The sequence below is a fragment of the Chelonoidis abingdonii genome, chromosome 7, assembly GCF_003597395.2.
Source record: "Chelonoidis abingdonii isolate Lonesome George chromosome 7, CheloAbing_2.0, whole genome shotgun sequence".
Classification (NCBI taxonomy): domain Eukaryota; kingdom Metazoa; phylum Chordata; order Testudines; family Testudinidae; genus Chelonoidis; species Chelonoidis abingdonii.
The window spans coordinates 75194018-75213796 of NC_133775.1; the positions used below are offsets into that span (position 1 = coordinate 75194018).

The 19779-nt window shown below is 49.5% G+C and overlaps 1 long non-coding RNA gene across 1 annotated transcript; it reads left to right on the forward strand.

Annotated features, from left to right (window-relative positions):
- The first annotated feature begins 802 nt into the window (after positions 1-802).
- Positions 803-9913, forward strand: LOC116823246 (uncharacterized). The gene is made up of 3 exons (XR_004373370.2): positions 803-967; positions 7934-8037; positions 9788-9913. It is a non-coding gene; the product is annotated as an uncharacterized LOC116823246 (long non-coding RNA).
- The last annotated feature ends 9866 nt before the right edge of the window (positions 9914-19779 follow it).

Genomic DNA, 19779 nt, shown 5'->3' on the forward strand with positions numbered 1-19779 from the left:
GCCCAGCAGACACAGTCACCTCCCAGCAGGGCCAGTGAGTGTGGCTGGGGGCAGGACGTGTGGGAGTGGGTCTGTGGGGGGGTGCTGGGCTGTGAGGGGGTGGGGGGCACTGGACAGTGGCAGTGGGTTTGTGTGTGTTGGGGTGCTCAGGAGTGGGCAGTTATGGTAGGGCTGTGAGGTTATGCTGGGCAGGGGTGTTGGTGTTCAGGGCACTGTGCATTTGTCTGTGGTGTCTGGGGGGCACTAGGCATAGTGGGTCTCGGGGGTGCTGGGCATAGGGGTCTGTATGAGGTCTCTGGGCAGGGGGCAATGGGCATAGGGAGTAGGGGGGTGTTGTGCAGGTGGGGAGGGCTATGTGGCGTGGCATGGGCCCGCCCCTGAGGGGAGGGGGCACACTGGCAGCACAGGGCTGGGCAGGCCAGTGTATATCTGGTGACTGCCAGTTTGTAAAGAGTGCTCTTGCACCAGGCTGGGTGGAGCGGGGCTACCCCTGCCATGCCATAGCCCATTACCCCTGGCCTACCCCTCACCCTGGGGATTGTCCTTGCCACGCCTTGCTCCATTGCCTCCATGGTGGCCCACAAATATGTTTGTCGAGCGGCCCACAAAAAACTAATCTGGCCTTGCTTCCAGACCAGGGGATGGGTTTGACACCCAGGAAAGCAGGCCGGGGTTGCAGTTTGGGAGTCCTGTTTGAATGGAGCTGACCATGGAAGCCAATATTTTGGTGCTGCTCAGAGCAGCTTTTTCCATCTCCAGCTAGTTGGAAATTGCAGCATTTCCTTCCTGACGCAGCCTGCCATGGCAATCCATGTCTTTGGGACCTTCAGCCAAGCTGCCTGCAGTTGGCTCTTCTGGGGGCTACTCTTGAGAATCTCAAGTGAGAAACATGACGGCACAGCTGCTCGCACCTCTGTGCTCTCGAGACTCAGTGACACCTCTGCCTCGGCTGCCTATGGTCCAGCAGGTGAGCTGCAATGTCTTTCTTATGGTATCCAAAGCTTTAGATAATATAGCACCAGTGTCCCTCAGGGAGTGTCTGCTGCCCTTTCTCGCACTTGGCAGAAGTGGGAGTGGCCTGTGGACCATCACAAGGAATAATTGAGAGAAGAAGGAGATGAGACCATCGCCATTCAGGTCCTGTGACTTTTGAATGCTCTCCCCCACAAAGCTGTTTCCTTTGTTTGTGTGCCTGTGTGCGGGGGTGGAGTGTCGCTATTTTTGCTGGGCTGGTGGGCTGACGCTGGCTGGGATTCTTGGCCATTATTTGATCACATTACTCAGCTATTTTGCTTTCAGAGAGCTCATGAGACACTGTGATGCCTTTAGGTTTTGAGCTCCATAAAGGAACACTTCACTTATTTCTCGCCTGAAGTCCTGGGGTGAAATCCTGGTTCCCTTGACGTCAATAGCAAAATTCCAGTTGGCTTCAGTGGGGCCAGGACTTCATTCCGGGAGCCCCTACTCAGGTCAGGTTCACAGAGCAAGTTGCTCACATTTAATTAAAGATGTGGTTTTAAATGGATTTAGTTAAAGTGGTGCAACTTTATGTGGATGCTCTCAGGCCAGGTTTACATTACAGACCCAGGTTGATATAACTGCATCGCTGGGGGGGAGGGGTGAAAAATCCACTCCCGGAGCGAAGTAGTTATACCAACCTAACCCTCAGTGTAGACAGCACTATGTTGGCGGGAGAACTTCTCGCATCATCATAATTACTGCCTCTTGGGAGGCTGGATTAACTATGCTGACGGGAGAGCTCTCTCCTGTTGGCATACGAGCATCTTCACTTAAGCGCTACAGTGGTGCAGCTGCACTGATGCAGTGGTGTAAGTGTAGACTTGCCCTTAGATGGGTTTAAAAGCTGGTTTGTAATTGACTTAAGCAAAACCAATTTCAGACACTCCTACCATTTGGAGAGTATCCACCCTAGGAGGGGTTTCACTAATGTAACTAAATCAGCCTCTAAACTGATTCAGGGCTAGTCTACACTGGCAACACTAAAGCACCACCGCAGCAGCACTTTAATGTGGTTTGTGTGGTCACAGAAGAGCTTTCCTGGCACTCTAGAAAACCCACCTCCATGAGGGGAGTAGCAGCCAGAGCTGAGAGCGTGGCTCCCAAGGCTAGTGCACTGTCTACAATGGCACTTTACAGTGCTGAAACTCGCTGCGCTCAAGGGAGTGTTTTTTCACGCCCCTGAGCAAGAAAGTTGCAGCGCTGTAAAGTGCCAGTGTAGACAAGGGCTCAGTGAAACAGGTGCACAAACTGTGTGTAGACACAGACTCTGCTCTTACTGGAGAAAGCCAGCAGGATGATGCTCAGCAACCTACTGGCTCAGGTGCCTTAGTATGGATTTACATGCCTAATTCTGAGCACCCAAGTTTGAGAATTTAGGCCTAGCAGCACCGGGAGCATCCTTCTAGCAAACACAGTGTGGAGGGAAGGAGGCTAGCAATGAGGCCATGTGGTTTGTTACTGTAGCTCATCTGAGCCGCTCAGTATTCACTCAGACATTGGGTGTAATGCATTACGACCAGAACTGGATGAGTACAACACCGACTGCTTAGTGAATGCACTGTGACTGTGTTTGCTTTCCACAGACATATGGCATTGCCTTCATTTCACCTCAGCTGCAACCTTCATCTCTGCTTTCCTGTATGGCTGCATTTCCCTTCCTAGGTCTCCAGACTCTGGCATGTGGAGGATGCTTCTGCCTGAATTCTCTCCCATATGGAGAAATATGGCCACCTTACCCACCTCCTCGGACACTGTTGCTAGCTCTCATTTTCTCCAGGAACCAGCTGGAAATGGCTAATGCATGCTGACCCTCCATGGCCTTAGTCCAGCTGACGTTGTCTCCCTCTGCTCTCCTCCCTGCAACAGCCATACACCTGCCACCAGCCTCCACACCAGAATCTACTTCTCTCCAGCCTTCTCATATCTCTCTGCCACAGCTCCTCTCATTTCAAATAGCAGCTGAAACCACCTCTGTTCCCCTGAGCTGGCTCTCTCTGCTCTGCTCCGCTAGCATTCAGGATTTAGCTTTGGCCCTGCATTTTTTAGATGAAGTGTCAAATCCATCCTGGGGTCCAGTCTGGCTTCTACCTGACTCTCAAATTGGAAAATCTGCCAACGAGGAGTTTTGCAGCAGGCCAAAGCAGCTACAGAGTCCCTTGCATAGGGTTGCCAACTGTCTAATCGCACTAACTCACAAACACCCTTGCCCTGCCCCATGCCCCGCCCTTCCTCCAGGCCACATCCCTGTCCCACTCCTTCTCTGAAGCCCCGCCCCCTGTTCACTCCAGCCCCGCACCCCCTCTGTTGCTCACTCTCCCCCACCCTCACTCACTTTCTCCGGGCTCGGACAGGGAGTTGGGGTGGGGGAGGGGGTGCAGCTCTGGGCTGGGGAGTGGGGCAGATGTGTTCAGAGTGTGGGAGGAGCTCAGGACTGGGTCAGGGGGTTGGAGTGTGGGAAGGGGTGCAGGCTCTGGGCTGGGGGGTGAGGCCAGTGTGTTTGGAGTGTGGGAGGAGGCTCAGGGCTGAGTCAGGAGGTTGGGGTGTGGGAGACAATGAGGTGTGCAGGTTCCAGGAAGGAGCTTGGGTGCAGGAGGGGGCTCAAGGCTGGGATGGGAGGTTGGGGTGCTGGAGGACTCAGACTCATAGACTCCAGGAAGCAGTGGCATGTCTGTCAGTGGCTCAGGGGCAGCCAGACAGCTCTGCATGGTACATGCTGTCCCTGCCTGAAGGAACCACTGCTGCAGCTCCCATTGGCCGCGGTTCTCTGTTTCCGGCCAATGGGAGCTGCGGAGTAGCATTCAGAGCAGGGGCAGTGCGTGGAGACCCCTGGCTGCACCTCCACCTAGGATCCACCACTGCACATGCCGGCCAGTTCTGGGAACTGCACAGAGCCAGGGCAGGCAGGTAGCCTGCTTTAGCCCTACTGCACTGCTGGACTTTTAGTGGCCTAAAATCTCACAGATTGGCTTCAGTACTGGGAGATTGAGCCCAATTATGGGAGACTCCCGGCCAAACCAGGAGAGTTGGCAACCCCTATCCTTGTAGCAGGGTGGAGATGGGGGCAGGGATTCACCAAATACTAGGCTGCTCTTGCTGGGAAGCGAGCATGAAATCTGCTGCAAGACTTCCATTGACATCAATAGATCAGGCCCCCAGGACCCCACTGTAGTGGTTCCTGCCCACCACAACCCACTGCTGCGCCCTAGTGTGAATTAAAGCTCTTCTCTTGTTCAAAGGACTGTGAGAAGGGGGTGATGGAGGCACAGCCTCCGCCAACCCAGGGCCCTTGTGCTCCAGGGACACCAAGGCCTTGTGGAGTCATAAGAACAGCCGTACTGAGTCAGACCAAAGGTCCATCTATCCCAGTATCCTGTCTACCAACAGTGGCCAATGCCAGGTGCCCCAGAGGGAGTGAACCTAACAGGTAATGATCAAGTGATCTCTCTCCTGCCATCCATCTCCACCCTCTGACAAACAGAGGCTAGGGACACCATTCCTTACCCATCCTGGCTAATAGCCATTAATGGACTTAACCTCCATGAATGTATCTAATTCTCTTTGAAACACTGTTATAGTCCTAGCCTTCGCAACCTCCTCAGGCAAGGAGTTCCACAAATTGACTGTATGTGGATCAGAGGAGTAATTTACACTTCTCATGCAACCTGGACATAAGGACAGGCTGTGTGACAAGGCTGTACAAAATAAACCAATTGGAGCCTTCTTGCCCATCCTGAGGCCTTTGGTAAGTGCTAACCTCTGATGTGGTGTACTCATTGGAGATTGATCACCCCATGCATAGACTACAGCCATGCTTTCAGCTTATCTGCTTCCCAAGGGCTCACAGAGAGTACAGAAGACTGTATCATTATATTGCACTGGCATAACCCCAAGTTTCCCCTGTCCTGTGCTTGGGTAACTGCTGCTGCTAAATGTCAGACTTGGAAAGTTGACCTTGTGCCACCCTTCATTCTGCTCCCTTATTCCAATGGCCCATCCCCCAGAGCAGGGTGTCGCTGATAGCTATGGTAGATGCCCTTCGAAAGCCACTGCAGGAAAAACCAGTCACCACAGCTCCACTCCAAAACCGATGAATGAACTCTTACCTTCTTTGTCACAAGTAAACCCATGAATGAGTCCCCTCCTGACATCTTCAGCTAGCTCCTGGAAAAGCCCACTTCCAGCTGGCAAGCCTCATGTCTCCCTTCCACCAGTCCTTGCCTGATGGCTGGAAACCCAAGGACCATTCCATGATGGCTCTTACCAACCCAAACAGGCCATTACACAGTCTTGTTGTTACATCACTGTCTCATGTCCAACCACAGGTTAGATGTCCCACAGCCCCATACATAAATAACAGTAACTCATCACCTTACCTAAGGTTCTCCGCAAGCATCATGCAACTGACTCTTGGTGACACAATTAATGCCATGCGGGTGCTTTGCACACAGTGACAAGCTGACCCTAACACCTGGGAAAGTTCGGTAAGTGTCATTATCCTCATGTCCTCAACAGCAAAACAGAGATCCAGAGAAACTAGAGCTCGTGATCACTGATTTGAGGTCCCTCAGTTTCAGGGTGCTCAGCTCAAGCCACGGAGGGGCCTGGTTTCCAGTTGAAAGCAGTGGGAGCTACAGTCACTCAGCAGCTCTGAAAACAGACCAGAGATCTCAAAAGTTGAAGAACCACCAGGTCCGAATTCAATGGTTCCTGGTGCCCCTCCTTGGGGCCACTGGACCATGCAGCCTTTCCATTGATTAGGTATCCAGTGCTGGATATCTGAAATCCCATCTTCATTTCATTCCTGAGGAGCAGCTTGATTGCTGTAGCCTGGCTTATTTATCACTGGACAGCTGAGACAACTGGGTGTTAAAGGCTGTATTTCCAGGGGGGAAAGCGCTGTCTGTCATAGAGCACAATACGCACGTTTTGCTGTGTAACATGACATATGATGTTGGGACCAACACAGCTGCACCCACACATGCATTTGTATGAGCAGTATCAACCAAAAAATGCTTTAGACAGTGCTAGGAAAGCCCTGAAGAAAGAACCAGTTAATTTCTCATAGCTTGCTTGGAGCTTTATTTGAAGATGTCAAGGCTCAAAGGATACCTTGGGTAGAACGTGTTCAACAAGGCAACCCCATCTCAATAAAACAAGCAAACTAATGCTAGAGATGAGGCAATGATAAACTAGGGCTTTATCTTGTTCATGGCATGTGGTGAAGTCTGTGAGTACTACAGCCTTATCTGGTGAACATGTCTGCAGTGGTGTAGCTATGTCGGTCCCAGGACATTAGTGAGACCAGGTGGGTGAGGTAATATCTTTTATTGGACCAACTTCTGTTGGTGAAAGACACTTCCAAGTTTACACAGAGCTCTGGGTAATCTCAAAAACTTGTCTCTTTCCCCAAGAGAAGTTGGTCCAATAAAATATATTACCTCACCCGCCTTGTGTATAATATTGATATTTATAACTTCCTTTATGTAGCATATACAGGCCCCACCTGAGATCAGGGCCCCTTTGTGCAAGGTACTGTATAGACACACACCCTGCCCTGAAGAACTTACTGTCTAAACAGACAAAGGGTGGGATGAGAAACAGCGACACAGAGGTGAAATGACTGGCCTAAGGGCACTCAGCAGGTCAGTGACACAAGATGAATAAAAGCCAGTTCTCCTGAGTCCCAGTCCAGTGCTTTGGCACCAGACCACACTGCCTCCATTCACATTATATTATCAGGTGTGTATTGTATATCTCTCAAATATCATATATGGGTCCATTCTAGAACACACAAAAAATGATCACGGCTTGTGAAATACATCGCTGGTAAATGCCAAAATGGCAACAAATGTGGCCACTGCTTCAACGCCGAACACAAGGGAGTGTCTGTGAATCACTGTCATGATCAACAGCCACTATCCAGAGTGGAGATGAACATTATAAATATTTATACACAGCTGGTGGACACCCCATTGACATCTCCTTGTTGAGCCGGTCTTTAAGAGATTCCTAATGGTCAGTCCTAAGATTTTGACCTCTGAAAAGTCAGACAGGGTAGCTAATATACACCCATGGATAAGTGTGTCCGTGTGGGACATTAACCTATGAGCACTGGAAGGGTCTTCTGTCTACTGATCCTACCTCCTGAATGCATTTTAGCAGCTAATCTGGGTTATTCACGTATTTCTGCGTGTACCTCAGCCACAAGAAATGTTCCATAAATCCCAATGATTTCCATCTAGGGGAATTATTATTGTTAATTATGATTTTTTACTTAGACTACGGTAGCTCCCAGTTTGCCAGGCACTTCTACATTGATAGGTGACATCACAGTCCTTGCCCAGAGAAGCATAATATCTAGCAAACGAGTTAGAGACACAGTTAATCTATCTGATTATCTAATATGTTACAAAGATTTTAATTGCCTTCCCTTGAAACCAGGTTGCTCCTCCCATGTCCAAAGGGATAACATGTTCCAGAAGGAAGGACGCTTGGTGGGTGTATCAGCAGCCATCAGCTTCTAGAGTAAACCTTGAAAAAGCAGCTGCATTAGCCTGTCCCTGAAAAAAAATGTATGTATTGAATATCATATGTGTATGCTGACAATACCACAGTTCATCACTGCAGTCTGGCAGCTGCTAGAGAAAGCAACCTAGGGCTTGTTTCCAGAGGGAAACTGACCAACAGAACTACAGCAGTATAATAATACCGCTGTAGTTCTGTCACTCACTTTCCCTATGTAGAGAGGTCCCCTGTCTTGGGCCCATGATCTTAATAAGGGTTTATGGTTGGTTTTATGGTAAGTCTTGTTCCTAACTCGCTCGCTTTTTGTGGAATTTCACAGCTTCAAATACTGCACCTAAAGGCATCTATCTCACTCAATCTGTGCATGGTTTCTTTCTGTTTTCGCCAGGGTGCACGACTCATCCGTGTCAGGCTTCTCGCTGCCATCTGGCGAGCTGCGTGAGTTCCCAGCTCCCACTCTAGCAGGGGACACTCTTCAAGCCAAAACTGCAGGTGAGCCTGGTCGAATCACGCTGATACTTGCATAGACACCACCTCAGGGTTAGCTATCTCAGACTATTTGGGGCATTACCGTGGCTATTCCCATTTTTACCTCTTTTGAAATGATTCAAGGAGGGATTCTAGCAAAGGCGACCAGCACTCTGCACAGTAATTTATCACTGCCAGAGACACCTGGCATTCAGGAACAGGGGGAGTACTGATGCTAGCTCTAGGGTGTTTGCTGCTTCTGTAACTGGGTGAACTCCTTCACTAGTCCCCATTGTTCTTTGTTCATTATGGCTGGGACTTCAAAGGGGCCTACGTAGAGCACTGGACCCATTGTCGCATTAGCTCTTATTAGCATTCCTGGGGCATGACACTTGAGATTAATGCCTGAGTGATGACTAGAGCTGGTTGAAATTCAGAATTTCCATCCCACTGGAAACTGTCAGATTTTGAGATCTGGTTTTGTCCCAAACTGGGACAAAAAGTCAAAATCTTGAAATGTTTCAATTTCAACACAACAGCACTTTGCAGTGGAAAACTGATCCGTCAGAAAATGGCACATCAGCTCTGCAATGACTCTGCTTCCCCTTCTGCTGGGATAGGATAGCCCATGTTGTTACCTCCGGCTCAACCTGCGCCCACTGTGAACATGCCCCAAATCTCTGCTGTGCTTGTCTAATCTATAACAACAGACAAACCGAAGCTGGGAACAGGGCCGGCTCCAGGCACCAGCCCAGTGAGCAGGTGCTTGGAGCAGCCAACGGAGAGGGATGGCACGTCTGGCTCTTCGGCGGCAATTCGGCGGCTGGTCCGTCACTCCCTCTCGCAGTGAAGGACCTGCCGCTGAATTGCCGCTGAAGACTGAAGCGGCAGCAGTAGAGCAGATCGCAACCACGGCTTTTATTTATTTATTTATTTATTTTCCTTTTTGATGCTTGGGGAGGCAAAAACCCTGGAGCCAGCCCTGGCTGGGAAACAAAGCAATGGGCAAACAGACCCAAGTCAACTTCTCCACTGGGTGCACTAACAGAATGCTAATACTTTGTATTTGTAGCACTGATGTGCCCCATGCGGCCACAGTAGAGAACTGAGATTGGTTACGTTATTTTCAAACTGTGTCCATTGCTTTCAAAACTATTCACAATGCCCAGGGTTCCTGCCCAAGGCAGATTTTCTCTCTGTGCTGTACTCAGTAACTTGCCATGTAGCTCCCTGCTCCATGCACTCAGCTGTTCTTCTTATGCAGTGCCAGCTTCATACATGAAAACCAGACATTTGAAACTCAGACCACTAGATACAATGGTGTTGCCTACAATCCTGGAAACTACAGGCCCAATCCCATATGTCTTCTGTAAAATTTCCATTGACTTCAATGGGAGTTTTACATGAATAAGGACTAAGGCCCAGATTCTCAAAGGTATGTAAGTGCCTAACTTGCATTGACACAAGGTCCTTCAGCAAAGCCAGTCTCCTTGGTCCAATCACCAAAAGAAATTCAACTGTTTTCTGGCATTCCTCATTACCATTGGCAAGTAGAACACTGCTACTGCTGCTTCATGTGTGTTCAAACTCTTTATAGCTTTCTCAAAGCACAGCCACTTCTAGCTGCTCAACATGGCCACTTGCTTTCCAGGTTTTTGCCTTCCCTTGCATGGTGCTCCCCATTTTTCAGCCAGCTCTAACAGAAACATATTTTTTTGCCCAAAAATTGTCACATTTTTTCATGAAACCATTTTTTCTTGTTTTCACTTTTCAGATTTTTTTGCCCAGCCTCTAATACTGGCATTCTCCCTTCTGAAAACGTAAGCATCACGCCTCTTTTGAAAGATCTTCGACCCCAACCCTTTGCCAAACTGCTATGTTTGCAGGCTGAGGTGATTTAGGAAAATAACTGCTTTTTTTTTTGGAGAAGAAGAATTCAACTACATGAGCAGGACAGAGATCTGATTCCAGTTCAGACCAGTTCAATGAAACTCTCCAAGAATTTCAACCAGTATCATTGCAGCATAAGAATGTGTTGTCATTAGCTAGTCGATGGTCAGGGGTTTAGGACATCCATCCAAGACATTAGAGCAGCAGGTCAGTCAGGAGAAAGGGCCCAGTCCTGTGAAATGCCGAGCACCCTCAACTCCCAGTGAAACTGTTGAAAATCAGGGGCCCACCGCAACTTCCAGCAGGTACTCAGCACCCCAGAGGACTGGGCCCTACTTGAGAGAACCCTCTCCCTCTTTATGCTATAGAAGGACCACTCAAAGAAGCAGCTAGTGACAAGGAATTGTCTCAACATGAAACATACCCGCCTTATGTTTGAGGAACTGACATCCCATCATGGATGTTGTAGATCAGTGGTGCCCAAACTTTTCCTGTCACTCCTCCCCCTTACCAGTAATGGAATCTGTCCATGCCTCCCGTCCATTACTGCACAGTGGAACTTGGGCTGAAGGCAGAGCTTGAGGCCAAACTGGGAATGAGGAGGAGCTGGGGCTAGAGGTGGAGCTCGGCTGGGGATGGAGAGAGAATGAGGGCAGAGCTGGGCTGGAGGCAGAGCAGGGGGAGGAATGGAACTGCGGTGGGGGTTGAGCTGGGCTCACGGTGGAGCAGGGGGCAGAGTGGAGCTGCAGCTGGGGGCAGAGCTGGGCTGGGTGGTGCTTCTTCTCTGCCCACCATGGAGGCTGGCCCAAGTCCCACTGCGCACCCCTCCAAACGTTCCTCTGCATGCCCTAGGGAGGCACTCCTCACAGTTTGGGGGCTACTGCTGTAGATGTTGGTGCTTCACTGCACTCATTGCCCATTGCTGTTCTGAGCCGGCTATTGGTAGCCCACAGTACTGACACCACCCTGTCATGCCATCCGTTTGTGTGATTCTGGCCCAAGCTGGGTGTCCTTGCACATTCTATATCCTCTCCGGATAGAAATTCTTGCAATACGGACAACTGCAGGCCTGAGTGCCCTGCCAGGGTGAATTCCACTGATATCTATGTAAGTGGGATGAGGAGCACACACTTCAGGCCAGAGTGGGTATGTCTACACTGCAGCTGGAAGCCTCACGCTAGCTTGGCTTGAGTGAGGGTGCTGAAAAGAGCAATGTGGACACTGCGGCACTGGTGGGGGCTAGGGCCAGCCACCCAAGCCTCTGCCAGTGCCACAAGGTCCACCCTGCTCTTTTCAGCTGAGCTAGGGTGAGTCTGCTGACTCGGGCTGGGAAACTCACTCCCAGCTGCAGTGTAGACAGACCCATCCAGGCCCTATTCTGCCATCTGCTTTGGGCTGCTCTGATAGCACAGAGCAGCCATAAAATCAGCTGATCAGGTCCCCTGAGGATTCCCCACTTACTGAAATCCCTGAACTGCAGCTTCAGCAACTCTACCCCTGCCCCTCTCAGAGGGGTCATTCCCACAGGCAGGGCAATGTCCTTCTGACCTGCTGAGCCCCAGTTGCAAGAATGGTGCCTTGGGACCATTTTAACACCACAACTGGACCACCACTGGCTAGCTCTAAGCCTGGTGACTCATAAAGGTGGGTTAAAGCCACCCTTCTCCTCCTCTTCCCTCCAGCTTTGCACTGAGCAGAGTTTGGCTGGACTGAGGCGCAGGCCCTGTATGCACAATACTACCATGATGGCTGCCCTCTTGGCTGATAGAGGGAACCTGAAGCTGAACTGGGGGCCTCCACAGCTCAAACCCTCAGTCTGTGCAGCTTGAGCTAAAGAGTCAGGCCCTATAGCATAGCTGGGGCCAGTGTCTTTGGCACAGAGAGAGATTCCTACCACATGCTAGCCAGTGGGTTATGCTATCACACAACCACACCTCTCACCCATACAGATTGCATCCAGGGCCTGATCCTGTAGCCCTTCCTCATATGAATGGCCCCATTACAGTCATGAGGGTTACTCCTGTGAGCAATGGCTGTAGGAGATGGGCATCTCATGGATTATTCTTGTTCCACACAGGCTGTTCATAGAATCATAGATTATCAGAGTTGGAAGGGACCTCAGGAGGTCATCTAGTCCAACCCCCTGCTCAAAGCAGGACCAATCCCCAGATAGATTTTTACCCCAGTTCCCCAAATGGCCCCCTCAAGGATTGAACTCACAACCCTGGGTTTAGCAGGCCAATGCTCAAACCACTGACCTATCCCTCCCCCCCATGTTAGTGACATGTTATCCTCCCAGTGTGAACTGCCCATCTCCCCTGGTTCAGCTTGTGCACTTCTAGCCTTGCGAAGGTTTCCTTTTTAACAGGGAGCCAATGTTTACCCCCTCTTTCCACTGCCATTCAATGACCATCTTGCTTGTCCCACTGCTGACTGTCCCCTGGTCCCTCTGCAACTCCTCTGATCTCTCCTGTTCCTGGATACCTGCTGGAGCTCTGTACTTCTGCTGCCCCTAGCAGATTTCTGCAGCTGACCTTGAGTGCTCCTCCGCACCTGCTGCCTTTCTCCCAGCTCCAAGGTAAATCCTCTCCCTAAACCTGCTTGTCTTCAGACCCAGCCCTTTGTCCATTTCTTGTGCAGTAACTATCAATTGGCCTGGCACTAAATGCCCAGATTAGCACCCCAATTTACCCAGGTGACTAGAATTCCACTCATTGCCTGGGTTTCATTGCCAAGACATAACTATTATTAGTGATTATTTGTACTGGCATAGCACCTATGTGGCTCCGGACCCTGCTGCACTAGGAGCTGTACACACACACCCAGCCTTGATCACTTTCATGCAAGGCTGGCCTGGGTTTTTTCAGGTGACAACTCATCGCTACCTGCCCCACTCAAACATCACCAGTTCCAGGCTGCTGTGAGGACCCCTAGCACAGAGATGGGGGCAGGGAAACACTCATAAGATGATTTGAGGGACTGCACCCCAAACTTTGCTGACTCATTTTACAGAAAAGCGGAGGTGTGGCCAGACGTAGGAAACTTTATTCCCCTCAGTCTCTCGCTGTCAAGAGAGAGCCCAATGGCTGGATCCTTTCAACCCTCGTGATGGGTCTGTACCACTTTACGTTTTCAAGGCTGTCTAGCAGCCGGCTTTTTATAACGAGAGATGAAATTCTCCTTTACCTTTCCAGGTCTCCAGACACCAGGGCCCCCAGTAGGGGACTCCCTGGAGGCTTCAAAGAGTCCCTTCCCTTCCACAGAGAAATGCCAATTTGTGTGGATTCCTACCAGCATGCAGGCAAAGCCCAAGACAAAGAGCTTTGTACGAAACAATAATCAAGCATAACCTTTCCCCAGCGCTCATGCCGCGCCCCAACCTGTCGTGATTGGCCTCTATCTACCCTGGTGCAAGCTGGATTCAAACAGCAGCTAGAGGGAAAATGCTCCTTGTGGTCATACTGGTGCTGAGCACATGATCAGAAGCCAGAGTGTATTAGCTTGTATTTTTGCTGAACAAAGCAGCAGTGGCAAGTGAAAGCGCCTTGGGCTGCCAGTGGCACCCACCTGCAGCAAAGGCTTCACCTCTGGTTCATAGATTCCAAAGCCAGATGGGACCATTGTGATCATCTAATCTGACCTCCTGTGTAACACAGGCCAGAGAACTGCCCCCAAATAATTCCTAGTGCAGATCCTTTAGGAAAACATCCAGTCTTGATTTTAAACTGGTCTCTGATGGAGTGTTGCCAACTCGTGTGATTTTGTCGTAAGTCTCATGATCATTATTGTTTTCCTTAAAGCCCCAGCTCCTGGAGTCAAGTGGAGATTTGATGATTTCAGCCTTCATTCTTACTTTTTCTTTAAGTGTCTAGCTGTGGAGAAAGCTCCAAAATGTGACCCTAGTGCACCCTAAAGGCTCAGAAGGCAGAAGAATACCAATCTATTGTTTTTATCAAATCTCATGATTTTAAAGCCAATCTCATGATTTTGGGGGAGCCTAACTCCTAATTTCTGAACATTTGGGGTTGGCAATACTGCCGTTGGTAAATTGTTCCAATGGTTAATTACTCTCACTGTTAAAAACGTACACCTTATTCCCAGTCTGAAATTGTCTAGTTTCAGCTTCCAGCCAGTGGATCGTGTTAGACCTTTCTCTGTTGGACTGAAGAACCCCTTATTAAATATGAGTTCCCCATTTAGATACTGTTACATTTTAAGGATCACCCAGACCAGTAAAGGGTTTCTGCCTTGTAACCGTGGGTACCTTAATGCCATGCTGCTATGGCTTAGAGCTCTGACTCTAGGAGCCACCCTACAAGCATAAGAGTCTCTTGGCTTCCACCAGCCTAGTTTCATCTTGCAGAGTGACCCCAACAACCCCTTTCAGTGCCGAGTCGTCCCAAATCCATCTACCCCAAATTCTTACCTACCAGACACTGGGGCTATTCCCCTCTGTTCATCACTGCCAACGGAATGCCACCAGCCCCCAAGTACCAGTTCGCTTTGCCAAACACACTCCACACTGTTCACACACCTTAGGGTAACAACAAACACTAAGTGTATTTAATAGAAGAATCCTAGATTCAAAGATGAGTAGGGCCCCGCTAATGTGTCATGGGCTGTGAAATCTGGTCTTTTCTGTGCTTTTAGCCTACACAGACTTCATGGAGCAGATCAGCATTTCTCAAACTGGGAGTCCTGACCCAAAAAGGAGTTGCAGGGGAGTCACAAGATTATTTTAGGGGGATTGCGGTATTGCCACCCTTACTTTTGCGCTGCCTTTAGAGCTGGTCAGCTGGAGAGCAGCAGCTTTTGGCTGGGTGCCCAGCTCTGAAGGCAGCGCCCCGCCAGCAGCAGCACAGAAGTAAGGGTGGCAATACCATACCATGCCATCCTTACTTCTGTGCTGGTGGCGGCTCTGCCTTCAGAGCTGGGGTCCCAGTCAGCAGCTACAGTTCTCCAGCTTCCCAGCTCTGAAGGCAGTGCCACCAGCAGCAGCAATGCAGAAGTAAGGGTAGCAGTACGGCAACCCCCCTACAAAAACCTTGCACCCCCCTATAACTGTGCCTTAGTGGATCATAACTGAGGACGCCAAATTCAGGATGAACTGTTGAGAAATAGAGCAAACACAACCCAAAACTGGTGGTTATTCTTTTATAAGATATATCAAACCAGCCACAAAAGTAAGCTCTGTTTTACCACACTGGCTAACAATAAAACATAGAGGCAGTTTCCTCTTATATCACCACTAAAAACACTGGATTCAGAGATGAGTGGCTCTTTACAACCAATCTCATCAAATAATGGGTTCTTCTGATCCCAAAGAACCAGCTGCACACCCAGGTCCATATATAACAGATCTTACCCAAAAATCACACCGATGCCAATCCTTTAGTATCTAAAATCTAAAGGTTTATTTAAAGAAAGAAAGGTGAGAGTTAAAATTGGTTAAATGGAATCAATTGCATACAGTAATAGCAAAGTTCTTGGTTCAGGCTTGTAGCAGTGATGGAATAAACTACTGGCTTAAGTCAAGGCTCTGGAATACATCTACCGCTTGGATGGGTCTTCCAGTCCTTTGTTCAGAGCTTCAGTTTGTAGCAAAGTTCCTCCAGAGGTAAGAAGCAGGATTGGAGATAAAGTGGAGGTATTTCCAGGGCCTTTTATAGCATTTGCCATGTGGAGGGCATCCCATTGTTCTTACTGTGGAAAATTACAAGAAGACAGAGTTTGGAGTCACATGAGCAAATCACATGTTCATGCCCAATTTCCTTCAGTCATTGCAGGAAGTCATTACCTACACTCCAGACAGCACGTTTACATGACAGTCCACTCAGTGTAGATGGGCATCTTCCACGGTCCATTGTCAACCAAGTGTTTCTTGATGAACCACTTAATTTGATCAGTCCCTCCAAGATGTGCTGGCTAGCTACCTTGTGGGCATTACCCCAGGAGCAAACATATGAAATCCAAGTATAGAGCCAATACTTATAACTTCACATACAAAAATGATACATGCTGTGACAGACCCAGAACAATGAGGTACAGGAGTATGGTAGAGGGCAAATATATTGGTCACTGGATGAGTAGTTTTCTGTTCCCTGAGTGACCAGAGCAGGGGCTGGAACCTGCTAGAACCAATTAAGGCAGACAGGCTGATTAGAACACCTGCAGCCAATCAAGGCAGGCTAATCAGGGCACCTGGGTTTAAAGACAAGCTCAGTTCAGTTTGTGGTGGGCACATGAGGAGCTGGGAGTAAGAGGTATTGAGAGTGAGTGCTGCTGGAGGACTAAGGAGTACAAGCATTATCAGATACCAGGAGGAAGTTCTGTGATGAGGATAAAGATATTTGGAGGAGGCTATGGGGAAGTAGCCCAGAGAGTTGCAGCTGTCATGCAGCTGTTACAGGAGGTACAATAGACAGTTGCAATCCACAAGGCCCTGAGGTGGAACCTGGAGTAGAGGGCAGGCCTGGGTTCCCCCCCAAACCTTCCAACTCCTGATCAGACACAGGAGGAGTTGACCCAGACTGTGGGTTCCACCAGAGGGGAAGATCACTGAGGTGAGCAAATCTGCCAATAAGCGTAGGACCCACCAAGGTAGAGGAGGAACTTTGTCAAAATGCATAGAGATAGCATAATCATAATCAGCAAATCATAACCTCTTCATAGACCCCCTCACTTGACAACCTTTGTACAATATTTGCTGCAAATATATAGCAGTGGTTTCAACAATGATCTGTATGGTTGTATTTTAATCAGATAATGTCACACACATACCCAACTCCTTTTTGGGTCAGGACCCCTACAATTACAATACCATGAAATTTCAGATTTAAATACCTGAAATCATGAAATTTACAATTTTTAAAATCCTATCACTGTGAAATTGACTGAAATGGACTGTGAATTTAGTAAGTCCCTAGAAATGAGATAGTGAGGAAAAGCAACACGGACAAGGTCCACAGAAACTAAACACAAAAATGCAGCTTCAGGCTTCACACTTAAATATTAGACAAATTCCCTTTTCTCATGTCAGTTACCTATTTCCTCAGAACAGTTTCCCAGTGTGGCCTCTCTCCCAGAGGGGATCCAGCCTTTCATGGCCAGCACCCTACTTAAATGATGGTCCTTGCTTTTTCGATTTCTTTCCCTTCAAAACCCTTTTCTTTTGAGGGTTTGCAGGTTGTTTTTTCTCACTCAGACTTTGGTGAGTCCTGGTGGAGAAAGGGGCATTTAGTTTTCTAGGAAAGAATTTCATTTTTTCAAGATTGGGGTTTTCTTTTCAGTTTCAAGTTGTTTCAATGTTTTCCCATTCCTACTGTGGCAAATTGCCGGTACTGTTCTCTGGGTCTCGCGCTTTCTCTTCTCTGGGGTAGGTTCAGGGCGATATTGCTTGCCTCTGAACCAGTTCTTAATCACTCCCCTAGTGTCCTTGGAGGAGGGGAGTGGAGAGGGAGGGACCTGGGCCCGCCCTCTACTCCAGGTCCCAACCCAGGGGCCCTGGGGTTGTGGTGAACCACTTGACTAGCGGTTTCTTCCCCTGGGTTACTTCCCTCTCATACCCGTCAGCTTGTGAAGGGCTTCTCGCCTCTCTTCTATACAAGCCTGGTGCCCCTTACCTAGGGTTTCTGTTGGGCTTCCCAATCCACCGCAGCACTCCTCCAAACCTTCTATTTCTCTCTGGACAAACTCTTCTCTTCTGCAATCTGCACTCTGCTCCAATCCAACCTTTCTCCTTCAACTACCACCCCCTGTCTGACTGAAGCAGGGGTTTATATCCCATGACTGGAGTCAGGTGCTCTAACTGGAGTCAGGTGCTCTAATTGGCCACAGCTGTTCTAGTTAATCTAAAGCAAACCTTCCTCCCTTGGCAGGGAATAAGGCCCCCTGCTAACACTCTTATGCTGCCCTCTGGCCATGCTGTATCACACTACTAATGGTCCAACATTGTCTCTTCCTGGATGGGCAATGAACTGGTTCCTGAAATTAAGTTTGTATAAACAATTGGCTTTGGGGGAGCCCCTCCCTGTTGTGAGGTGTGCTTGACATAGTACCAGTCATGAGTACGCTATTCTAGATACATAATGTGACACTGCACCCCATATTCATCATCGTGGTATGATTATAATGGAATTATGATGTACCTTGCACAGAATGTGTCCTGTAAGGTGTCATTGGAAAAGTTATGATTTGCTAAATACAATTATCCTATTTCTATGCATGTAACATTTTTGTATCTGGAGTTATGAATTTAGACTACGTATCTGGAGTTCAAGTGTGGTTATACTGGGGTGACACCCACTAGGCAAGATTCTTCCAGTCTAGACAGCTAATTGTGAGGGGGCCTATTCAAAGTAGTGAACCTTCCTGAGACTGCTTCAGACAGCCTATGGACAATGGCTGCTATGACTCATCAGGAACATGCAAAGGCATATGACCAGATCGCATGTTGCTAGACTCCATTTTGGTACCTGTATTTTTCCAGCAGCTGGGCTGGGAACTTAGCTTAAAACAAAGGGTTTCCCACTAATGGAAAGACTATAAAAGAAGGGAGTGACATCATTTCTTGGCCTCAGTCCCCGCACAAGAGAACATCTGGAAATAAATCCCTTTAAATACCTGCCAGAGCCCTGCCACCACTGCCCCGAGGCTCAGGCAGCAAGGCTTGCGTGGCGCTTTAAAGGACCCGGGACTCTGCCGCTGTGAGGAGCCCGGGTCCTTTAAAGCACCACCCGAGCCCCACTGCCAGAGCACCAGGGCTCGGGTAGGGTTTAAAGGGCCAGGGGCTCCAGCCCCTGCGGGGAGCCCCAGGACCTTTAAAGTGCCACTGGAGTCCCACTGCCAGAGCCCTGGGGTAGCAGCAGCAGGGCTCCCTTGGTGATTTAAAGGGCCTGGAGCTCCACTTGGTAGCAGTGGGAGCCCTGGGCCTTTTAAATTGCACTTGAGCCCTGGGGCTCCCAGCCACCTTTGCAGCTGGGAGCTCCGGGGATGACTTAAAGGCCCTGGGGCTCCCACCCATAGCCCAAGCCCCAGAGCCTTTAAATCTTGATTTAAAGTGCTCGGGGAATTTAAAGGCCCCTGCCTCTTCTGGTCCAGGCCACGTCTCTTTTGGTTGAGGCCACGCCCCCTGCTCAGGACTCCAGAGTACCAGTAAGCCCTTTAAATTACTTTCACCCCTGGTGAGTGCACAGGAGAAGCTGGCCTCTCCACCTATCCAAAGCCCTAGGTTGGCTAAAGAGCTGGCAGGAAAGCCCACCTCTCCTCCAGTAGCTAGCTTTCCTGTGACTGGAGGACAGGGCTGGAGGAGAGAGCATGTATTGCGTTTAGATGACCACATTTCCAGAGTGCAAAAATGGGACACATGCCTGAGCCCCGCCTGCTCTGTGGCCCTGCCCTGCTCCTCCTCTTCCCTCTGAGGCCCACCTCCTGGCCAGGCTAGCGCCAGGCAGAGGTAAGAGCCACCCATGGAGCCTGGGCGGCTGTGAGGATCCCCAGACACTCCACCTGCCCTGGGTGAGGGCCTGGGGTGCCCAAGAGCAGCCCTGGCCCGTGTCCCCACCCCCTCAGTGTGCACCGCCCAGGGCAGGTGGAGGGTTGGGGACTTCGGGGCTCCCCATAGCAGCCTGGACTCTGGACTTCATCTTTGAAAAAGGGAAGGAGGATCTAGGGAACTACAGGCCAGTCAGCCTCACCTCAGTCCCTGGAAAAATCATGGAGCAGGTCCTCAAGGAATCAATTCTCATGCACTTAGAGGAGAGGAAAGTGATCAGGAACAGTTAGCATGGATTCACCAAGGGCAAGTCATGCCTGACTATCCTAATTGCCTTTTATGATGAGATAAATGGCTCTGTGGATGAGGGGAAAGCAGTGGAC